This window comes from Mobula birostris, chromosome 28 (genome assembly GCF_030028105.1).
Source record: "Mobula birostris isolate sMobBir1 chromosome 28, sMobBir1.hap1, whole genome shotgun sequence".
Taxonomy (NCBI): domain Eukaryota; kingdom Metazoa; phylum Chordata; class Chondrichthyes; order Myliobatiformes; family Myliobatidae; genus Mobula; species Mobula birostris.
In genome coordinates, this window is record NC_092397.1 from 20,333,471 (window position 1) to 20,355,600 (window position 22,130).

The 22,130-nt window shown below is 46.3% G+C and overlaps 1 protein-coding gene and 1 non-coding gene across 2 annotated transcripts in view; both read right to left on the bottom strand.

Annotated features, from left to right (window-relative positions):
* Positions 1-22,130, bottom strand: part of LOC140189355 (uncharacterized) — a 944,498-nt gene that overhangs the window by 578,155 nt on the left and 344,213 nt on the right. The window lies entirely within an intron of this gene.
* trnad-guc (transfer RNA aspartic acid (anticodon GUC)) lies at positions 19,422-19,493 on the bottom strand. Its single transcript has one exon. It is a non-coding gene; the product is annotated as a tRNA-Asp (tRNA).

Genomic DNA, 22,130 nt, shown 5'->3' on the forward strand with positions numbered 1-22,130 from the left:
GTGCTGTCTGGTGTTCATTCGTGTTGGTCTTGTCTTGTCTTGTCCTCGCCTCCGTGGGGTAAGTCTGGCCGTCTTGCCGTTGTCCCGCGGGGAATCATGACTTGTCCTGTCCTCGCCTCCGTGGGGTAAGTCAGGTCGTCTTGTCGTTGCCCCGCGGAGGGTCATGAGTCCCGGCCCTATGTCCTGTACCCAAGGTAGGGTCTCGACTCTGTGTTCCGTGTATGTGTCCATGGTTCCATGTACCTGCTCCCCGAGACCGAGGCTCTGTGCTCCCATGTTCTTCCTCTCCCTAGCCCATGTCATGTCCTTGCCTGGTTCTGGGGTCCGAGTCCGAGGGAGGATCCAGGTACTGGGTCCTTGCCCAGTCTCTGGCTCGGAGTCCATACCCTAGCCTCTTCATGTCTCCTCTAGTTCTGGGAGCCGATTCCGAGTCCAAGCCCAGACCCTTGGTCCCAGCCTAGTCGTAGTCCTGAGTCCTTGTCCAGTTCGCTCTTTCCTGCTCCTGCCTTGCTCTCCTGGTATCAAACAATAAACTAAATCTTAGTAACCTCACAAGATGTGTCATGCATTTGGGTCCACCCTTGCTCCCAAAGCCCCTGCCTTGGTGACACTCTCAGGATCTTCTCCACCAATTTACCAACCTCTGACGTAAGACTCGCTGGCCTATAATTTCCTGGGCTATCCCAACTCCCTTTGTTGAATAAGGGAACGACATCCGCAACCATCCTATCCTCTGAAAAACTCCCGTCTTTACTAATGATTCAAGGATATTCATCAGAGTCTCAGCAAACTCCTCCCTCACTTTCCAGAGTAGCCTGGGGTACATCCCGTACGGTGTCGGTGACTTATCCAAGTATATGCTTTCCAAAAGCTCCAGCTCTGTCTTAACGGGGACGATGGGAGCGGATCCAAATGCAAGACATCAACACTGAAGTACTTTGAACAGGACTTGGTGTGTCAAGCAAGCAAGGTAAGTGGGGAAGAAACGATGCTGGACATGACACAGGCCCTAGACGAGGCTAGGATAGAGGGTCTGGTCTAGGACATAGAAACATAGAAACAAAGAAAATAGGTGCAGGAGTAGGCCATTCAGCCCTTCATGCCTGCACCGCCATTCAGTATGATCATGGCTGATCATCCAACTCAAAACCCTGTACCAGCCTTCCCTCCATACCCCCTGATCCCTGTAGCCAAAAGGGCCATATCTAACTCCATCTTAAATATAGCCAATGAACTGACCTCAACTGTTTCCTGTGGCAGAGAATTCCACAGATTCGCACTCTCTGTGTGAAGAAGTTTTTTTTTCTCTCATCTCGGTCCTAAAAGGCTTCCCCTATATCCTTAAACTGTGACCCCTCGTTCTGGACTTCCCCAACATCGGGAACAATCTTTCTGCATCTGGCCTGTCCAATCCCTTTAGAATTTAATACGTTTCAATCAGATCCCCCCCTCAATCTTCTAAATTCCAGCGAATATAAGCCTAGTCGATCCAGTCTTTCCTCATATGAAAATCCTGCCATCCCGGGAGTCAATCTGGTGAACCTTCTCTGTACTCCCTCTATGGCAAGGATGCTTTTCCTCAGATTAGGGGATCAAAACAGCACACAATACTCCAAGTGTGGTCTCACTAAGGCCTTGTACAACTGTAGTAGTACCTTCCTCCTCCTGTACACGAATCTTCTTACTATGAATGACAGCATACCACTCGCCTTTTTCACCGGCTGCTGTACCTGCATGCCCACTTCCAACGACTGGTGTACAATGACACCCAGGTCTCGTTGCACCTCCCCTTTTCCCAATCGTCCGCAAACTTGGGGATACTGCATGTAATTCCCTCGTCTAAATCATTAATATATATTATAAACAACTGGGGTCCCAGCACTGAGCCTTGTGGTACCCCACTAGTCACTGCCTGCCATTCTGAAAAGTCCCGTTTATTCCCACTCTTTGATTCCTCTCTGCCAACCAATTCTCTATCCACATCAATACCATACCCACAATACCGTGAGCTTTAAGTTTGCACACTAATCTTCTGTGTGGGACCTTGTCAAAAGACTTTTGAAAATCTAAATTTACCACATCGACTGGTTCTCCCCTATCCACTCTACTACTTACATCTTCAAAAAATTCTATGAGATTCGTTATGCATGATTTTCCTTTCACAAATCCATGCTATCTTTGTCTGCTCATTTCACTGCTTTCCAAATGTGCTGTTATCACATTTTTGATAACTGACTCTAGAATCTTCCCCACCACCGATGTCAGGCTAGCCGGTCTATCATTCCCTGGTTTCTCTCTCTTTTTTTTTAAAAAAAGCGGGGTACATTAGCCCCCTCCAATCCTCAGGAACTAATCCAGAATCGAAGGATTTTTGAAAAATTATCATTGATGCATCCACTATTTCTTGGGCTACTTCCTTAAGCATTCTGGGATGCAGACCATCTGGCCCTAGGGATTTTTCTGCCTTTAATCTCTTCAATTTACTTAACACCATTTTCCTACTAATATGTATTTCCCTCAGTTCATCCAACTCACTAGACCCTCGCTTGAGATAATCTGCTCTGCAAATATTTCATTGTGTTGTCCGTATACTGCTTTATATTCAATTATGTTGCACACATTTATCAATAATCCACAACAGGTTCGTGAAATATCATGGAACTCCGAACATTTGCTAACGCGTTACTGGCAGTTGATGGTTTGAACATGGCACCTAACTCAGTCAATCATTCATATACAAATACGGACAATGAATTGGTAGAATGTTCGCGGGCTGTTTCAACAGAATATTTGCAAATGCAGTGCAGCTGCTACAAGACCAAAAATACAGAAACATGATCATCCTATTATTGATTCCAAACCGTTGGTAGTACGCTCCCTGAAATGAGCGAGGTCCTCAATGAATAGTTCTCCTCCGTGTTCACCAATAAGAGGGAACTTGATGATGGTGAGGACAATATGAGTGAAGTTGACGTTCTGGAATATGTTGATATTAAGGGAGAGGGGGTGTCGGAGTTATTAAAATACATTAGCACGGATAAGTTCCCGGGGCCTGATGGAATATTCCCCAGGCTGCTCCACGAGGCGAGGGAAGAGATTGTTGAGCCTCTGGCTAGGATCCTTATGTCCTCGTTGTCCACGGGAATGGTACCCGAGGATTGGAGAGAGGCGAATGTTGACATCTCGTTCAAAAAAAGATAGTAGGGATAGTCCGAGTAATTATAGACCAGTGAGCCTTACGTCTGTCGTGGGAAAGCTATTGGAAACAATTCTTAGAGATAGGATCTCTGGGCATTTAGAGAATCATGGTCTGATCAGGGACAGTCAGCATAGCTTTGTGAAGGGCAGATCGTGTATAACAAGCCTGATAGTGTTCTTTGAGGAGGTGACCAGGCATATAGATCAGGGTAGTGCAGTGGATGTGATCTATATGGATTTTAGTAAGGCATTTGACAAGGTTCCACACGGTAGGCTTATTGAGAAAGTCAGAAGGCATGGGATCCAGGGAAGTATGGCCAGGTGGATTCAAAATTGGCTTGTCTGCAGAAGGCAGAGGGTGGTGGTGGAGGGAGTACATTCAGATTGGAGGATTGTGAATAGTGGTGTCCCACACGGATCTGTTCTGGGAGCTCTACTTTTCGTGATTTTTATTAACAACCTGGATGTGGGGTTAGAAGGGAGGGTTGGCAAGTTTGCAGATGACACAAAGGTTTCTGGTGCTGTAGATAGTGTACAGGATATTCAAAGATTGCATAGAGACATTGATAGGATGCAGAAGTGGGCTGAGAAGTAGCAGATGGAGTTCAACTCGGAGAAGTGTGAGGTGGTACACTTTGGAAGGACAAACTCCAAGGCAGAGTACAAAGTAAATGGCAAGATACTTGGTAGTGTGGAGGAGCAGAGGGATCTCAGGGTACATGTCTACAGATCACTGAAAGTTGTCTCATGGGTAGATAGGGTAGTTAAGAAAGTTTATGAGGTATTATCTTTCATAAGTCGAGGGATAGAGTTTAAGAGTCGTGATGTAATGATGCAGCTCTATAAAACTCTAGTTAGGCCACACTTGGAGTACTGTGTCCAGTTCTGGTCGCCTCACTATAGGAAGGATATGGAAGCATTGGAAATGGTACAGAAGAGATTTACCAGGATGACGCTTGGTTTAGAGTGTATGCATTATGATCAGAGATTAGGGGAGCTAGGGCTTTACTCTTTGGGAGAACGACGATGAGAGGAGACATGATAGAGGTGTACAAGATAATAAGAGGAACAGACAGAGTGGATAGCCAGCACCTCTTCCCCAGGGCACCACTGCCCAATACAAGAGGACATGGCTTTAAGGTAAGGGGTGGGAAGTTCAAGGGGGATTTTAGAAGAAGGAATTTTTTTTTACTCAGAGAGTAGTTGATGCGTGAAGTGCACTGCCTGAGTCAGTGGTCGAGGCACAGATACCGGTGAAGTTTAATAGACTACTAGACAGGTGTATGGAGGAATTTAAGGTGGGGGCTTATATGTGAGGCAGGGTTTGAGGGTCGGCACAACATTGTGGGCCGAAAAGCCTGTACTGTGCTGTACAATGCTATGTCTATGTCTATATCGATACTTTTATAAAGAAGGCATGATAGCAACTATATTTCATTAGAGTTTGAAGAGATTTGTTATGTCCACAAGTACACTCAAAAACTGTCAATTGATGTACCGTGGAGAGCATTCTGACAGGCTGCTTCACTGTCTGGTATGGGGGGCTATTGTACAGGACCGAACGAAGCTGCAGAGGGTTGTACATTTAGTCAGTTCCATCTTGGGTAGAAGCCTACTAAATACCCAAGGAGCAGTGTCTCAGAAAGGCAGCATCTATTATTAAGGACCTTCAGCACCCAAGGCATGCCCGTTTTTCACTGTTACCATTAGGTCGGAGATACAGAAACCTGAAGGCACACACTCAGTGATTCATTAATAGCTTCTTCCCCTCTGCCATCCGATTCCTAAATTGGCATCGGACCCCTGGACATCATCTGACTTGTTCTGATATATAGTATTTAAGTTTTTTGCACAATTTCTCATATATTCAATATATGTATACTGAGGTTTATTGATTGATTGATTATTCTTTTTTTATTCTATATTATGTTTTGCATTAAACTGCGACTACTAATTATCAAATTTCACGTCACATGCCGTTGATAATAATCCTGATTCTGATTCGTCCACCTGCAGGTTCAGACTTACCCTTCATAATAACCAGGGGAAAACCTCCAGAATTATAATCCGTAAATCTATCTCAATGAAACCCCACTAATCTCGCTAGGCTCATTTCCCACTAACATCTCAAGTATGTCCCCTCCCTGGTGGACCATTTACATGCTGTTTCTGTAAACCATCATAGATACACCTGACAAATAATCCCCCGTCCAAGCCTCAGGTGGTAAGGAGGTGCAAGTCATTCTGGAGAGAAGATTAACCAACTAGTGTATTCTATTGTTTGACATCAGTCAATAACCTGCTGACATGTCCATTTCCCTCTCTTACTGGCTATTGTGACGGGATGACTTCGAGCTGGTGACATTCTGCCTAATCAGCAGTGCGGCTCCTCAACCTCTTTTAGCTCCCTCTGGACTCTCTAAATCATCTAAATCCTGGAATGTTTAGATACCAGTCCTGACTCTCTCTCAACCAGATATCTGCAAGGGATGAATCACCGTGCCATGTATAAATGCAGGATCTGGGTATGTCTGCCTTAACAGTTTTCCCCCTACACTGAAATAAACTCACTTTTGCTGTTCGGTGCCACTGTGCTCGTTATGGTGACCCCATCTTGACTTCCTTTAGGTTTGCTTTGACCTCATCTCTACCTTCCACCAATGCAACCTACTGACCTGTAGCTCTGGACACCAACATATCCTCCAGATGTCACTTGATAAAAATCATCAGGGTGGCTTCAGCAAGATTCCCTGTGAGAATATAATTTCAGTGTAATCCATCCTCCTTATACCGGAAACCCCAATGATGGGTGTTCCTGATGTCTCATTCGCTCACTATCCTTCGCGACCTCAGCCCTGGAGATGTCTCCTTCTCGAGCTCACTCCTTCACAGTCTCATTCACTCTCACTATCTCTCTCTCCCTCCCCACCCCTCTCTCCTACCGCGATGTCTGCTTCTCTCGCTTTCCCTCACGCCCACCCTCGCGCACGCTCTCACCCTCCTGCTCACTCTCGCGCCCTCTCCCTCAGGCTCTCCATCTTGCGCGCTCTTCCTCGCGCCCCCTTTCTCGTGAAGTCTCAGTCACTTTCTCTCTCTCCCACCGTCAAATGTGACGCTGTCTCCTTCTCACGCTCACTGCTTCACGATATCTCATTCTCTCTCTGTCTCTCTGTCTCGCTCTGTCTCTGTCTCTCTCTGTCTCTCTCTGTCTCTCTCTCTCTGTCTGTCTGTCTCTCTCTCTCTCTCTCTCTCTCTCTCTCTCTCTCTCTCTCTCTCTCTCTCTCTCTCTCTCTCTCTATCTCTCCCACTCCTCTCTCCGAACGCGATGTCTGCTTCTCCGGCCTTCCTGCGCTCTCTCTCCCTCGTGGTCACTCTCGCGCCCTCTCCCCCAGGCTCTCTACCTTCCGCGCTCTTCCCCGCGCCCCCTTTCTCGCCAGGTCTCATTCACTTTCTCTCCTTCCCACCGTCAAACCTGGCGATGTCTCCTTCTCACGCTCACTCCTTCACGATGTCTCACTCGCTCCCACTATCTCTATATTTTGACCTCTCTCTCTCTCTCCCTTTTCTCCATCTTTCTCTCTCTCCCCCCATTCTCTCTCTCTCTCTCTCTGTTTCTCTATCACTATATTCCTCAAAGAGCTACGAGTGAAAGTAATGTTAATTTGTCTTCAATTGTAAAAAAAAAAAATCTCTGTTACATAGCGATAGTTCAAGGTGGCAATGAGAAGGGAAACCTTCAGGTAGAGAAGGAGGAGAAAAGAGGTTGAAGGAAAAGACGGGTTGTGACGGAAGCAGGAGTGGTTGATACAGTCGAAAATATTATCCAAGATCAGGCAGTTTTGTCAGAACCTGGAAGCAGGGGAAACAGGGTCGCCTCGAGCTTCATTTTAGCATGGCGGGACGTGAGGTGTAAAGGGGATTTCTCTGGGAATGTGAAGCCAGCGATGCCATCGGGATCAGCTTTAAACAGCTGTTTTGTCAAACTAAGCAACACACACATAATAGAAAGGAGTAAACAGTTGTCAGGTTTCTGATGAAGGGTGTCGGCCCGAAACGTCGACTATTTACTCTTTTCCATAGATGCTGCCAGACCTGCTGAGTTCCTCCAGCATTTTCTGTGAGAAACGTCATCAGGGTCTGATTTTGTGTTTGTTGTCTTGAATTGCGACCATCTGCAGATTTTCTCGTATTTGTTTTGTAACTCTGTTCATCACATTGTTACCATTTACCCACAAGTGGGGAGCTAGAATAGGGCGTATGAAGGAAGCTAAATTGTAATACTTTACAGCATTTATTTCTAACGTTTCATGAGTTTCAAAATAAGATTCCGTGGGTATTTCACCGCATTCTTTAGTTCCTCTCGGAATTTGCTCTGAGTCAGGACGTAAATACACGTGTTGGTGCAGGAACTGAGAATCTGCAGCATTATCGATGTTTGGTCTGTGACGTAACGGGGATCCGTGACAGAACGAACATAACTGTTTGTAATCCGTCTATAGATAGAGAATACCACCAGTGTTCCCCACAACAATATGAAACTACCGGTGATGCTGAACAGCAAAACGATGGATTTGCGTCGGTTCTCCATCTCCCGGTCCTTGACATTCTCTCCACTCTTTTGTCCCCGGAGCCCCCTGCGGGCTCGACTGGCCGCTAGAATCCGCCTGACAGTCAGAATATTGAACAGCAACATCAGAATGAAAGGGGCGCAAGGGTAGAAAATGCGGTGAAAAATCTCAAATGCGGCCCATGAGGGAGATTTTCTGAAGCTCGGTGTGAAAACACAATACCAGGAAACACCATCAATTATTTTTCCAGCCCCGTACAGAAAGCCCCAGGGGACAGTCTCCAAACAGGCCAGCACACTCACTGTCCCAGTAACCACAGCCGCCGTTCTCTCGGTGCAATATTTTGTTTTCAGCTTCTCACAGCAAATAGCCACAAATCGATCGACGGTGAAAGCGACAGTCAGCCAGACTGAGGTCGCAGTGCTCGCAAACATCAACCACGTGACGAGTCTGCATACAGCAGTAATGAGCAGGAATGATCGGGGAAAATAAATCTCAGCAGTCCACTTCAGCAGCGGATTCGAAATAACGACCAGGAGATCGGCCGCTGCCATTCCCACAAGGTAGAGAGTGATACATTTGGAAAGCCCGCACTTTCCTCGGGACAGGATCACAATCGCCGCCAAGTTCGCTGGAAGAGAGACAGGGAACAGCAGTTTGAGAAATTCCAAACAGAATGCAATTCTGCAGTTCGAGCGGATCCTGTAATATTTCCACTTAATTGTGCCATTTAGTGGTGGGAGGGCCGAGAGAGGCTACAAGTTGAGAAAATACTGATTAGAAACCAGTGCAGCAAGTTCAGGGGATCCTGTGATATTTCCACTTAATTGTTGAACTTAGCGGTGGGAAGCCGAGAGAGGGTACAACTGAGAAGATATTGATTATAAGCCAGTGCAGCGGGTTCAGGGGATCCTGTGATATTTCCACTTTATTGTCGAATTTAGCGGTGGGAGTGTCGAGAGAGGGCGCAGAGCTGGCGGAGACAGAAAAGTTTACACAGTAAAATAATTTGATTACGGATTACTTACTGTGACCGAAATGTGAAATGTCAACGGAAAGCTAAGACTGAGTAACTACCTCTTCAGAGTCAATACTGGATGGAACATTTTCTACCGGTGCCTTCCGCGTCTCGTCGGACGCTGATGGCGAGATTCCTCCATTAGACAATCATGGCGATCACTGTCAGCGACAGAACTGCCGACGGACGGAACAAAAACAGGAAATGCTGGAAATGCTAATTCGGGTAAAACAGAATATGTGGAAAAACAGTTAAAACATGTCTCCTCAGAAGTGTCCTCAGATAGACCCCAGACACGTGTGTTAACTGCTTTCTCGTTCTGTACAAGCTGCTTGGGGTTTCGTGTTTATTATGTTGTCCATCAACTGCTTTATATTCAGTGATATTGCGCACAGTTATTAAAAATCCACAACAGGTCCGTGAAACTTCATGGGACTCCGGACATTTGCTAACGCGTTACAGCCAGTCGATTGATTGAGCACCGCACCTAACTCAGGCAATCGCTCGTATACAAATACGGACAAGATTGTGCGCGGTGTGTTTCAACACAATATTTGCAAATGCAGTTCAGCTGCTACAAGACCAAAAATACAGAAACAAGAACATCCCAAACCGTTCGTAGAACGCTGCCTGACCCACTCAGTTCCACAGATGTTGGCAGAATCCCTCAATTCCTGTAGCCGTTTATTTCAGATCCTGATCCCAGAATCCATATCCCCGGTGTTTCCATTCCAACCCTGAAATACGGAATACTAGAACTGGTATGTGGCAGTGATAGGAACAATTACAACATTGGAAGTAAATATTATTTCCCACCAACAGCAGCTGACACTGCGACTTACCGGGAATTCCAAAGGCTGAAATAAAGGGATAGTAAATGTCTCGTATCCGCCAGATGACTGGATAGACCATTTCATGAGAATCTGTGATTCGTGTTGCTCCTGAATTCACAGCTCTGGCAGATACCGAGCTGATGCTTCACATCAACCCTGATTTATACAGAAGCTCAGTCTCCAGAGATACGGTTATACTCCTCACTAAGTTTCTCAGTTACAGGTACTACAACGAGCAATTTGATTCAACACCATTGTCTCTGATGTACATATACTGTATACATGAAAATTCTGTGGCATTACCTCAGTAGTGTCTCTGGTGGAAATAGGCCGGTAGCTTTAACTACAAGGACTGAATCTTGTCACGGAGCAGCTACATTTAGAGATTTCATTTTGTTGTCTATTTATTCAGTATTCGACGAAGACGAGCGACGCTGTCCTAATCCTGCCTTCTTTTTTCTGTAGTTTCCCATTTTGATCTGTCCTTCAGTCATTCAGCTTCATCCTGGTCAATAAGGATACAATAGAGAAAAATGTCGGGATGGAAACGATCAATTGACCACGTTACTGATGTAGAAACACGAGAAAATCTGCAGATGCTGGAAATCCAAGGGAACACACTAGAATTCTGCTGAGTTCCTGCAGCATTTTGTGTTGGAGTTTCAGATGCAGTCGTCTTTTATACACATCTTAAATTTGACATGGTCAAAAGGTAATTGGACAGAAATGTGTTCTTGTGCAACAGAATGGAAGACCGGTAAAATAATAAAAATAGTACTCGGAATTGGAAGAACAATAAATGCAGGACGACTAAAAGTGAACGAGAAAACGACTAGCGTGAGATACAGAGAGAAAGAGAGAGAGAGAGAGAGAGAGAGAGAGAGACAGACAGACAGACAGACAGACAGACACAGAGAGAGAGAAAGAGAGACAAACAGACAGAGAGAGAGACAGACAGAGAGAGAGAGACAGAGAGAGAGAGAAAGAGAGAGACAGACAGAAAGACAGAAAAAGAGATAGAGTGAGAGAGACAGAGAGAGAGAGCGCGATAGAGAGTTGGAAAAAGCGAGAGAGAGAAGGGAACAGAGAGAGAGTGAGAGAGAGACAGAGAGAGAGGGGGGGGAGAGGGAGAGAGAGAGAGAGAGAGAGAGAGAGAGAGAGAGAGAGAGAGAGAGAGAGAGAGAGAGAGAGAGAGAGAGAGAGAGAGAGAGAGAGAGAGAGAGAGAGAGAGAGAGAGACAGAGAGAGGGAACAGGCTGTGTGACACTGTCGGATCTGTGGTGCCCTCCAAAACTGAGATCGGCTTGTTAAATGGATGATCCGTATTATTTTGATTTCTGTACTGCGAGGTACAAAATGAACACCCTGCATTCATCGATGTTCACTCAGGAGAAGGACCTGGAGGAAAGCGAGATCAGGAAGCGGGTATGGTGACATTCTCAGACCTGTTGAACCTAAGGAAGAGCTGTTGTTGGGTCTCTCAAAGTGTATTAAGGTGGGCATATACTTTGGGGGAATTAGTCCACTGGGGGACACTGACCACATGAGGGCAAACACACAGATCGAACTCACATCATGGTCAACACACACACAGTGAGCTGACGGGACTGTTCCTGTGCTGTTCTGTTCACTGTAAATTGCTCAATGACTTGAGAAGAATGGGCAAAGGATCAAAGGATCATGTAATGACATTCTTATTTTTACACTGACTGTGGTTCTCATCTGGGGCACACTGCCTGCAGGGGTGATGGGAATAGCCAATTAAATTGTTCATAGTGGAACTGGACAGGTCCTTCCGGGGAAATAACCCGCTGAGCTGTGGGAAGAGAATTGGGAATGGGACAGTGGAATGTTGTACTATAGACTTGATGCTCTATAGTATAGAATTGATGGGTTGAATGTTCTAGGGCATCCCCCGATGATCCTGTGTCCACTAATGATCCGGAACATTCGGTCTGGCCCCCATGAACCATCTAATTTACCTGGGTGTACAAGGTATTTCTTTCTGTAATAATGAGGCACTCTGTAAAAACACTGGCAGTGCATTCCATGCCCACTGAGATGCCAGAGCACAACACTGGTCAATGAGAGTACGAAGCAGTACACGACTCTAATACAAGGACAGAAATTTATGAAAATATATTAGTATTGATCCAGAGTAGGGCAGAATAGGGGAACAGACATCACCACAACCCCAGCACTGTTTTTTTGGTGCCACAGATTTCAAGCACCAGCCCATTGGCTCTACAGATAAAGGCATGAAAACCCCAGATTAAATTTCACAGCCGAACGCAGACCATACTCATCCCGTCGTGTACACCAGCCACCTGCAAAACTGCAAGAACACTGACCTGCACAAACCAGCTCTGGACTGCACGGACACTGCCCGCTTTAGCTCCAGCAATGCACAGCAGGGAGGCGGACAAGTAGAAACCAAAAATGTCCTGCAGGAACACAGACTGCTGCAACTCAGCATGGTGAGGAAGGCCAGGCTGAATCTCTGGTATAAACATGCCCTTCATAAGAGACTGTCCAAGAACAGTCAGTAGTGGACTACAGGGACAAAGTACTTCACAATATCCAGACATTCACTTCCACGACACAGAACATTAAAACGCTCAGCACTGTGCAGTGAGCGCAGAGACATGTACACACCCGGCACTCCACCGTTAAACTCTAGTACTATCCCAGCAATTCAAGGACAGAGACCTGCACAACCCTAATAATGAACTGCATTTCATGGACTCTATCTACCCCCTCCCTCCCAGTGGGCATCTTTCAGGATAGACCGGAGAATTGATAAAGTGGCATCTTGAGATGCTGTGTGTTTCCATTTCCAACTGTTTTTAAAATGCCAGCCAGAGAAAGTGGAACAGAAATGTAGGCAGGCTACAGGAAAGATGTAATAGCAACAGAGTAGTGTGTGACTATAATTTCCCCAATATTGAATGGAATTCATTGAGTGTGGAAGTTTTGAGGAGCAGAATTTCCTGGCATCCTGGAACGATTTACCGGCATTTACAGCCAATACTCCCCAGTTTCAGCAGATTTAATATGTTGTGTAAAACTTAGACAAACTTCTGTGGGTGTATAGTGGAGAATATCCTGACTGGATACATCATGGTCTGGTACCAATGACAATGTAAGGAATAGGAAATGAAAAGTCAAGATGCGAATACTGTTGTTTTCATGTTCCTCCGAGATTTGCTGACGATCCAAGATACAAATGGACTGTCATCGTTTGGTTTTACCGAATCGTTTCCAGCCGGGTGGGTCCAGCCGTTTGCCATTGCTCCGAGTGGGGAATTCTGTCTCTTCGTGCCCAGCTGAGTGATTGCCGGCCGTTTGCCGCTTCATAACCTACTCCGTGCCTAGACTAGAACTGTCTGTTGTTGTTTAGTTTCGGCTTCTCGTATACAGCTGAGAAGATCCGGCCGTTTGCGGCTACTCCGGGATGGGTATTCTATATCTTCGTTGTCCAAGTCCAAGTCCAAGTCCATGCTCTGAGTTCCAGGTAAATCCAAGTCCAGGCTCTGTGCTCCAGTCCACGTCCAAGTCCAGGCTCATTGTTCCAGTCCAATTGCAAGTCCAGGCTCTGGGATCCAGTGCAAGTCCAGGTCCAGTCTCTGTATTCCAGTCCAAGTCCAAGTCCAGGTTCCGTGTCCAAATCCGAGTCCAAGTCCCGGTTCCGTGTCCAAGTTTCTAGTCATGGCTCCGTATTCAAGTTTCTTGTCGCAGCTCCCTGTCCAGGTTCGGAGTCCGAGCTCCGTGTCCAGGTTCCGAGTCCCAGCTCCGTGTCCAATTTCCGAGCCCCGGCTCCGTGTCCAGGTTCCGCCTGTTTGTCATCCTACGTTCACGTCCATGTAAGCATCTAATCCACGCTTCCTTTTTGTCCTGGCAACTATTAATAAAAAAAAAACACGCTTCCGGTAATGCTATTTACGTGTCCGTGTCCTGCTTTTAAGTCCTCTTTCCAATCGCCGCGCACATTGGAACAGAAAGCTTGTAAACTGTGTGAGAGAGAGGATAGGTAGGTGATAGAGAAGGGATGCGCTGAGACCGATGTTTCGAGATATGTCTATTTTAATGCAAGGGGTATCATGAACAAAGCTAGTGAGGTTAGATCGTGGATTAGTACTTGGAGCTATCATGTTGTGGCCATTGCAGAGACTTGTATGGCTCAGGGGCAGCTGCTTGAAGTGATATACTCTAAATATGAAGGAATTTTCAGTTGGAAGACGGACACTACCGTGGCTGACAAGTGACATCAAAGCCAAAGTAAAAGCAAGGGGAGCATACAAGGAAGCCAGAGCTGACGTGAAGGTACAGGATTGGGGAGCTTTTGAAAACTTGCAAAGGGAAACTAAGAAGGTCATTCGGAAGGAAAAGGAATAACGCGAGGAAGCTGATGACGAATAAAAAGGAAGATACTAAAAGCAATTTTTAGGTATATAAAGGGTAAAAGACAGTCGAGGGTAGATACAGGACCAATATAAAATGATGCTCGAGATACTGTAATGACAGATGCAGAGATGGCAGTGAAACCGAATGCTTATTTTGCATAAGTCTTCACAGTGGAAGTGTACCGGACATTCAGGAGTGTCAGTGAAGTGAAGTTTTGCTGTGAAAATTACGACTGAGAAAGGTGCTCAGGAGATTTAATGGTCTCAGGGTGGATGAATCTCCTGGACCTGATCAAATGCACCCTCGGGTTCTGAAGGAAGTAGTTGGAGAGATTGTAGAGGCATTGACGATGATCATACAAGAATTGCTAGATTCTGGCATTGTCCGAGATGACTGGACAATTGCAAATGTTACTCCGCTATTTAAGAAGGCAGGGAGTCATCAGGAAGGAATCTACAGACCTGTTATCCTGATATCAGTGCTTGGGAAGCTGTTGGAATCTATTGTTAAGAAAGAGTTTACGGAGTACCTGGAGCGACATCACAAGGTAGGATAAAACCAGTATGGTTTCCTGAAAGGGACATCCTGACTGACAAACGTACTACAATCCTTTGAAGAAATTATAAGCAGGGTAGACAACGGGGATGTAGTAGACGTGGTGTACTTGGGTTTCCGAAAGGCCTTTGATAAGGTGCCGCACATGAAGCGCTTAGCAAGCTAAGAGCCCATGGAACTATAGGGAAGTTACTTGCTTGGGCGTAGCGTTAGCTGGACGGCGGAAAACAGAGAGTGAGAATAAAGGGATCCTATTCTGGTTCGCTGTCGGTTACCATTGCAGTTCCACCGGGGTCGGTGTTGGGACCACTGCTTTTTACGATGTATATCAATGATTTATCCTACGGAATTAATGGATTTGCGGCTAAATTTGCCGATGATACAAAAAAGAGGTGGAGGAACAGGTACTCTTGAGGAAACAGAGAGCCTGCAGAGAGACTTGGATAGTTTAGGGGAATGGGCAAAATCGTGGCAAATGAAGGAAAATGTTGGAAAGTGTATGGTCATGCACTTTGGTGGAAGAAATAAACGGGCAGACCATTATTTAGATGGGTAGAGAATTCAAAATGCAGAGATGCAAAGGGACTTGGGAGTCCTTGTGCTAAATGACCTAAAGGTTAACCTCCAGGTTAAATCGGTTGTGAAGAACGCGAATGCAATGTTGCCATTCATTTCCAGAGGTATGGAATACAAGAGCAGGGATGTGATTGGTGAGGATCTATAAGGCACTCGTGAGACCAGAATTGGGGTATTATTAGCAGTTTTGTGCTCCTTATTTGAGAAATAATATATTGACATTGGAAAGGGTTCAGAGAAGCTTCTCGAAAATCATTCCAGGAATGAAAGGGTTACCGTATGAGCAACGTCTGGAAGCGCTTGAGCTGTATTCCGCTGCGTTCAGGAGAGTGCGGGGGGGGGGGGCGTGAGATCTTATAGAAACATTTCGAATTAACAGGCCTGAAGACATTAGATATGGCAAGGTTATTTCCCATAATAGTCGATTATAGGGCAAGAGGGCACGACTTCGGGATTGAAGGACGTCCTTTAAGAACTGAGATTCCTTTAGTCCGAGGGTGGTAAATCTGTGGAATTTGTTGCCTCTAGCGGCTGTGGATGACAAGTCATTGGGTGCATTGAAGGCAGATATAGATAAGCTCTTGATTAGCCAGGGCATCAAAGGGTATAGGGTGAAAGCAGGGGAGTGGGGATGACAAGAAGAATTGGATCAGCCAATGATTGAATGGCAGAGCAGACTCGATGTACCGAATAGCTTACGATTTTATATCTTATGGTCTTATTGTCTTAAGTTCTCAGACTGCCAGGCTTCAGATGTTTCAGAAAGGACAGGCAGGGAGGCAAAAGTGGTCGGATCGAGTCACTGCTGATCAGAGACAGCATCACGGCTGCAGAAAAGGAGGAAGTGATGGAGGGCTTGTCTACTGAGTCTCCGTGGGTGGACAATAGGAACAGGAAGGGGTTAATAACTCTACTGAGTGTTTTTTTTTAAATATATAGATCATCCAATAGTAACAGAGACATCGAGGAGCAGATGGGGAGACAAATTCTGGAAAGGTGTAACAAATAATGGTTGACGTGGTGGGAGATTTTAATTTGCCCAATATTGATTGGCATATCCCTGGTGCTAGGTGTTAAGATGGGGTAGAGTTTAAATGTGTTCAGGAAGGTTACCTGTTACAATATATAGATAAGCCTACAAGAGGAGTGGCTGCACTTGATCTACTGTTGGTAAATGAACCTGGTCAGGTGTCAGGTATCTCAGTGGGCTGTGCTGGGAGCAAGGGTGGAACAAAATGCAAGACTCAAACACATCATGTGAGGTTAACTTATATTAATTTTATTGCTCGGTGCAAAGCAGAAGCAGGAATAGTGCACTGGACAAGGACTCAAGCCTGAGACAAGGCTGGGAATAAGGGTATGGGCTAGGAGTCGGAATCACGGACCGCCAGGGCCAGGACCTAGTACTTGGAGCCACCGGGGCCAGGTCTCGGGACTTGGAGCCGCCGGGCTCAGCACTCGGCACTTGGAGCCGCCGGGCTCAGCACTCGGCACTTGGAGCCGCCGGGCTCAGCACTCGGCACTTGGAGCCGGCAGGGCCAGGACTTGAGACTTGGAGCCTCTGGAGATAGGAATTCTGTTTTATTCACGGCACAGACTCAGACACAGGACATAAAACACTGAGCCGGGAATCCTCCGTAGACACATGACGGAGTCGGGAAACTTCTTGACACAGTGACCCAGTATTCCTTGGTACAAGGCCGGGATCGCTTTTAGACGTACGACATGGATACGGAGACCACACATTAATGGACAGACCTAGAACTGGGCTCAAGTACCCTTCAAGCCGCGGCGAGCTCATGACTCACCACAGCGGGTTAACTTTGACTGACCCGTACTGCCAAGGGAAGGCGGCTTGCTGGCACTTGCTCCGGGAGGAGACTAGGCTTGCTCCGGCCAGATGACATGGGCTCGCAGTACTTTCGCTGACTTTGCAAACGCTGTCGCGCCGAACGGCTGAAAGCCGGAAACTATAAACTGCCGGTTCAGCCGAGAGTAAATTGCTTCCAATCACCAAGCCCGAAGGACACGGGAAAACAGGGAACCAAAGGGAAACAGGGAGTCAACGGTCCGGATCGTATCATAAACAAAGTAAATTTAAAGGGACGCCGATCCGGACCATGACAGTGGGAGAGCATTTTTGAGGCAGCGATCACAATTTTATCTCCTTTACCATAGCATTGGAGAGGAATAGGAACAGACAAGTAACAAAAACATTTAACTGGAGTAAGAGGGAAATATGAAGCTATCAGGCAGAGACTTGGAAGGAACAGAGTTCTCAGGAGAATGCATGGCAGAAATGTGGCAAATGTTCAGGGGATATTTGCGTGGCTTTCTGCATAGATAGGTGTCAATGAGACAGAAAAGAGGTGCTACGGTACAGGAACCATGGTATACACATAATGAAAATATAGTCAAGAAGAAAGGCTTACGAAATGTTTAAAAAACTAGGTATTGATAGAGATATATAAAATGATAAGGCTAGCAGGAAGGAGCTTGAAAATTAAATTAGGAGAAGGGGCCATGAAAAGGCCTTGGCGAGCAGTTTAAGGAAGACCCTAAGGCAATCGACAGGTCTGTGAAGGGCGAGAGGATAAGATGTGAGAAAATAGGATCAATGAACCGTGACAATGGAAAAGTGTGTGCGGAACCAGAGGAGACAGCACAGGTACTATTCACTATGCAAAAGGACCTTGGCGATTGTATGGATTTCAGCAAGGGATTTGATAAGGTAGTCCATGCAAGGCTTACTAAGAAAGCAAGGAGACATTGCTTTGTTGACCCAGAAGTCGCTTGCCCACAGATAGCAAAAAATTATTGTAGATGGATCATATTCAGATTGGATATCAGTGACCAGCGATCTGCCTCAGAGTTCTTTTCAGGGACCCCTTCTGATCGTGATTTTTATAACTGACTTGGATGAGAAATTGGAGGGGTACGTTACTAAATTTGCTGATAACACAAATGTTGGGGACATTTGAATAGTGTGGAGGGCTGTCAGAGTTTAAATCGGGACATCGCTAGGATGCAAAACAGGGCTGAAAAGTGGCAGTTGAAGTTTAACCCATTGCCATAGGCCCGTCTGGCTATTCCCCATCTTGCTATTACCTCCTTAAATGGGCCTTAATCCCCTCGTCTGATTTTCAATCATTCCCAGTTCCTCTAATTACAACACACCCCGCCTGTATTGGAACCACTGGACTTGTCCGGAGTCCCCGCAGAATAGCATAACCTGGGACAGGTATTCAGCAAACAACGGGCTCTTTCCCTGCCCCCGCACCGCCCGTATGATTGCGCTATCTTCCTGCTGGCCGGGGCCTCGTTAACTAGCAGTCGTCTTTATAACTTATCCCGACCGGACAGAGAGGCCATGGAGAAATACATTAGTGCGTCCCTCTCGGCGGGCATTATACGACCTTTATCCTCGCCGGTAGGCGCCGGTTTCTTCTTTGGATAGAAGGAGGATGGGTCAGTTCGTGCCTGTATTGATTACCGAGGCCTGAACAATATAACAGTTAAAAATAAGTACCCACTATCCTTGATTAACTCGACATTTGAACCATTTCAGGGAGCCACCATCTTCTCAAAGTTGGACCATCGTAGCGCCTACCATCTAGTCAGGATGAGGGAGGGAGCCGAGTAGAAGACGGCCTTTAATACACGTCTGAGCCACACAAATACCCCGCCGTTTTTCGAGCCCTAATCAGTGATGTGCTGCGGGACTTCATTAAACGCTTCGTGTTCGTCTACCTAGATGACATCTTAATATTTTCTAGCAGCCCCCAGAAACACGTTCACCTTGTCCGACTAGTCCTCCAGAGACTGTGGGAGAGCAGGTTAGTTGTGGAGGCCAAGAAATGTAAGTTCGACGTCCCTTTGGTCATCTCCTTGGCGATATCATCGAGAACGGGCAGGTGAGGGCAGCTCCTGATAAGGTCCGGGCGTTGGAAGAATGGCCCAGACCCACGTCTCGCAATCAACTTCAGCCGTTTTGGTGGTTTGCAAACTGTTATCGCCGTTTTATCAGGGATTACAGTCGAGTGGCGGCGCTCCTTACCGACTTACCTCGCCTACCAAACTTTTTTTGTTGGGGTTCCGCGGCTGATTCGGCTTTCACTGACCTGAAGAGGCGGTTCAGCTCACAAGAGTCCGAGCTATTTCACCTCCCCAATGTCCAATGGACTGATCGCTTCAACACCGAATACTTTGTCCTCTTTTATTTGTCTTTTTAAGACAGTATTCAGCTTGAAGAATGCAGTAAAATTTGTATCTCCCCGTCGGGGAATTGAACCCCGGTCTCCCGCGTGACAGGCGGGGATACTAACCACTATACTAACGAGGAATTGGTGGTGGTATCGGAATATATATTATTCCGGTTTTGTAATGCGACAGGCAGGAAACGATGTGCAGCTCTTCGAATTTGGAAGTGATTTTACTCACTTACCTCCGGTCTGTGGGAGGATGGCGACCACAACTTGACATAACAGGAACTGCATCAGAGTGACCAGATTCAGAAAGCAGTGCGAGTCACAGTCATAAACCACTGGAGACAGTCCAGGACACGAGTCTCCTGCAGAATGATGGAACGATGGTGATATAATGGTGAACATATCTGTCTTCCAGGCAATTGACGCAGGTTCGATTTCCGATGATCGTAGTTAATCGACTTAATATTCTTTCATCGAAAATATCAGGTGTAAACATCTCATAGAACTTCTACAGTCCGAGGGGCCTAACCTGCCAACTCGGGTACGAATTCCCCAAATTATTTAAATCGAAGAGAGAGTGTAAAATTATTATTCACACTGGGCTGTCCAGTAGATCAAGGGTGGATTTCCTGTCTTTCACATTTTCCCAATGGACCGACCAATGCAGCTTCCTACTGTCACTATAAACCAGATTCTCACAACAAACTAGGACACACCAAAACACGTCGGATGATGTGTTCACACTGAGTGTTCTCAGTCCACTCACCACTCTGTCTATTTATATCCTAAGCGATCCTTCTCTCCAAGACACGATTAAATTAAATCCTTTAATGCGATTAACAAATGTAATATAGAATCACAGAATCATTCAACCCTGAAACAGGCCTTTCGGCCCGTCACGTCGATGTTGAGAGTCAAGTACCAATCCCACCAGAAAAGAATCTCACTTATCAGCTATTGCCTTCCGTGCCTTGATGATTCAGGTGCTCGTCCAGGCAATTCTCTTATATTGTTGGAATACCTGTCTCCACTAGCCACTCCGGCATCGGTTCCAGTTTCCAGCCGCCATCTGCATGAAGTTCTTCCTCTCATGCTGTCTCGGTTTACACACGTCAGGACAGTTTTCTACTATTCTGAACGGCCCCCGTTAATTTGATATGACCTACAAAGACCTCCGTCATCTCCAGCGCTCCATGGAAACGCCCGCAGTCTATCCAGCCTCGGTTTATACCGGAACTCTCCATCTCTGGCAAAATCCTTGCGAACATCCCATGCATTCAACACTCCAGTTAGTTTACAGAATGCCAAAGTCTTCAATTCTCGAATCCGCGGTAAACTTGATAAGTCGGAGCTGGTTTCTACCGACTGGACGACCATGGGCCCAGCGCGCTCCCGCTGCGCCACTCTGCTGTTGGCTGAACGTGGTGCTGAGCTGCTCCGTTGTGGACGTTTCCCATTCTTTTCCTTCATTTTTATTTGTCAATTCTTTGCTGACGTCACATCGTTCCCCTTGCGAGCTGCTGTTTGGTGGTTTATTTCCTCGCGTGTCTCTCTGCCCGTGACTCTGTCTGTCATTCAGTGCTTGCTACCTCCTGCCCCGTCCTGTTATTGTCTCTGTGCTCCGACCCTTCCGGAGGCCTCGTTCACGACATGTCAGCCGTGAATGTGTTGTACGTCATTTAATGAGTCCAGTTTCAGTGGCCCTGCTGTTACACATTCAGTTACTCTTCCACTGTGTCTCTTCCGCGTTCTCTCTCTTTGCCTCTGGGTTGTTCATTGGGATAGACATCAATGGTTCGAACAATGGACACCAGCGGAGTTGCAGCCGAGATTATCGGAGGACACTGTTATTGGGTATTTTGAACTTTACGATGTGTTGACTCACACCTAGGTGGGTTAATTTATTGTATCCAGGAGTGTCGTTAACATCTCGTGCCGTATAGCTAATTGAATAAATAACAGAATCAAAAGGATCGCAGCAGATCCGGCTGCTGTGCTTTTCTGTCCTGCTGATGTGAAAACTGGGGTTCGAGGATTTCGGCCTACTCCGGATGCTCCGGGAGCAGATCCGTTACCCAGTCTGTTTCGAGATGCTGTTAGCTTGCTTCTCTTGTTTGGATAACGTTTTTTTTTTCCTTTCTCTGCGCAGTGGTTTTTAGTGTTTTTTTTTTGATTGGGTTATTCGAGTTTCTTGTCTTGTGGCTGCCTGGATGAAGGCAAATCTGAAAATAAATATGTTTTGAATAGTTGAATCATTACTCATTAATAGAATCTGCCTCTATCTCCCTCTGAGAAAGGGAGATCCAGACAACCCCGCTCGCTTGCCGGCAGTCAGGGGACCCTACCTGAGGAAGGATACCTTAAATGACCGAGTGGGTGCGGCAAAGGGACTCTAGATTTGCCCAGTCAGGAGACCTTAGGCATTGATCGCCGATACTCTCCAGAACAATCTAATTTCTTCACACACTCAGTGAACCCTGAGATTTGGATTTTTAAGATGTGCGGCTCAACAGGAAAGCAGTTCAGTCCATGTTGGCGGCAGATGATCTCTCGAATGTCAAGGGTGACTCAACCGATAGAATTTCCAATGAACGCCCTGAATTCATAACAAGACGCTTGAAGCGCAATGCAATAAAGGGTTTTAATTTCCTTATTCCATAGTTTCAGCACGAGACGGCGAAGCAAATAATACTTTGGTAGAAGGAATGAAGAAATTTGGAATTACGTGGACACGGATTACTCTGAGAGGACCCGCCTCTCCCGCAGTGGAA